Consider the following 2604-nt stretch of genomic DNA (forward strand, 5'->3'; position numbering starts at 1 on the left):
GGAATTGTTCCGCTACCAGTTCAAGAGCCTCTTTTATCGGAACCTTTGTGAAGAGTGAAATTACATCGAAGCTCACTAGTAGATCTGATGGGACCACTGTGATGTTCTCCAGAATTCTAACCAATTCTGTAGAGTTTTTCACATGATGTTCACACGTTCCAACCAGGGGTTAGAGCATGTTGGTTAGATGCTTGGCCAGGTGGTATGTGGGCGACCCGATGGTGCTAACAATGGGTCGTAATGGTAGCCCTTGTTTGTGGATCTTGGGGAGCCCGTAAATCCGAGGTGGTGTGGCCGAGGTTATAAAAGTTCTACTACCACACTCGGCCACACCACCTCGGATTTACGGGCGACCCGATGGTGCTAACAATGGGTCGTAATGGTAGCCCTTGTTTGTGGATCTTGGGGAGCGATATGTACGATATATGAGCGGTATGTTTTCTTTCAATTCTCGGAAATTAAAAAAGCTCAACTACGTTTCGCTTTTTCAAATTTTTCCTCGAACATGAAAATTTCAACATACCGCTCTTGTAACGCATATTACAATTGTGTGCACAAGGTTGGAATTTTGAAGTAAGAGGAAAAGAAAGGAATCAGTGTTTTGAAATTTATCCTAAAGAAATTACATAATTTGGATGTTGCTTCAATTCTGGTTGAAAACTGGACTGATAACAAACTCTTGAAATTGTGTGACGGTGAGACTCATGACTGTTCTTTCTTAAACAGAAAAAATAAAACATGCCCCGGGTGAGGATCGAACTCACGACCTTAAGATTATGAGACTTACGCGCTGCCTACTGCGCTACCGAGGCGTTGTGAGTCACACTCCCACATACGACAGTATTCATTCACAGTGTTCTGCCCAAGGGCAGGACTTTCACTGCAAACCCAGCATTCTCCAATCTTTCCTATTTTCTGCCTTCCTCTTAGTCTCCGCACATGATCCACAAGCACGTTATTGAATGTTAAAAACTGCTACCGTAATAAATTTCTACTGAAGTGGACTGCTGGTAATGGACATTATTATGATTGACGTGCACCAGCAGAGAAAAAAAAAGTAAGTCTAGAAGTGACGAGAATGACAACAAAGGAAATCCCTGTTACTTACATATCGTGAGATGCTATTCAACATACATTATATAGACAAATGATAGATAGATAGATAGATAGATAGATAGATAGATAGATAGATAGATAGATAGATAGATAGATAGATAGATAGATAGATAGATAGATAGATAGATAGATAGATAGATAGATAGATAGATAGATAGATAGATAGATAGATAGATAGATAGATAGATAGATAGATAGATAGATAGATAGATAGATAGATAGATAGATAGATAGATAGATAGATAGATAGATAGATAGATAGATAGATAGATAGATAGATAGATAGATAGATAGATAGATAGATAGATAGATAGATAGATAGATAGATAGATAGATAGATAGATAGATAGATAGATAGATAGATAGATAGATAGATAGATAGATAGATAGATAGATAGATAGATAGATAGATAGATAGATAGATAGATAGATAGATAGATAGATAGATAGATAGATAGATAGATAGATAGATAGATAGATAGATAGATAGATAGATAGATAGATAGATAGATAGATAGATAGATAGATAGATAGATAGATAGATAGATAGATAGATAGATAGATAGATAGATAGATAGACAGATGGACAGATGGACAGATGGACAGATGGACAGATGGACAGATGGACAGATGGACAGATGGACAGATGGACAGATGGATAGATAGATAGATAGATAGATAGATAGATAGATAGATAGATAGATAGATAGATAGATAGATAGATAGATAGATAGATAGATAGATAGATAGATAGATAGATAGATAGACAGATAGAGAGACAGACAGACAGAGAGACAGACAGATAGATAGATAGATAGATAGATAGATAGATAGATAGATAGATAGATAGATAGATAGATAGATAGATAGATAGATAGATAGATAGATAGATAGATAGATAGATAGATAGATAGATAGATAGATAGATGGATAGATAGATAGATAGATAGATAGATAGACAGACAGACAGACAGACAGACAGACAGACAGACAGACAGACAGACAGACAGACAGACAGACAGACAGACAGACAGACAGACAGACAGACAGACAGATAGATAGATAGATAGATAGATAGATAGATAGATAGATAGATAGATAGATAGATAGATAGATAGATTTATTTGTTCCATAATATTCTTACATTTGCTTTACAGCATAGAATAAAGAACATGTCCAATTCTTAAGTTTAACAATAAAATGCAATTCATGTAGAAAGCAAATATGAAATATGTACAGAATTAATACCTTAATAACAATAATATTTTATACAATGTAATATGTTTACCATTTAATATTATTATAATATTTACACAGTACTGTGAAATGTCAAGAATTCATCTACAGAATAGAAAGTGTGAGATATTAAGTAATTTTTTAGTTTTGTCTTAAATAATGCAGGGTTTTGGCTATGATTCTTAATGTCTTCAGGAAGACTATTGAACAATTTTATCGCCATGTAACGTACTCCCCTTTGAAAGCATGATA

General features: G+C 34.7%; 1 non-coding gene across 1 annotated transcript; it reads right to left on the reverse strand.

The window, feature by feature from the left end:
- Nucleotides 1–739: 739 nt before the first annotated feature.
- Nucleotides 740–812, reverse strand: TRNAM-CAU (transfer RNA methionine (anticodon CAU)). Its single transcript has one exon. It is a non-coding gene; the product is annotated as a tRNA-Met (tRNA).
- Between the last annotated feature and the right edge of the window lie 1792 nt (nt 813–2604).

This window comes from Periplaneta americana, chromosome 3 (assembly GCF_040183065.1).
Source record: "Periplaneta americana isolate PAMFEO1 chromosome 3, P.americana_PAMFEO1_priV1, whole genome shotgun sequence".
NCBI classification, from domain to species: Eukaryota; Metazoa; Arthropoda; class Insecta; order Blattodea; family Blattidae; genus Periplaneta; species Periplaneta americana.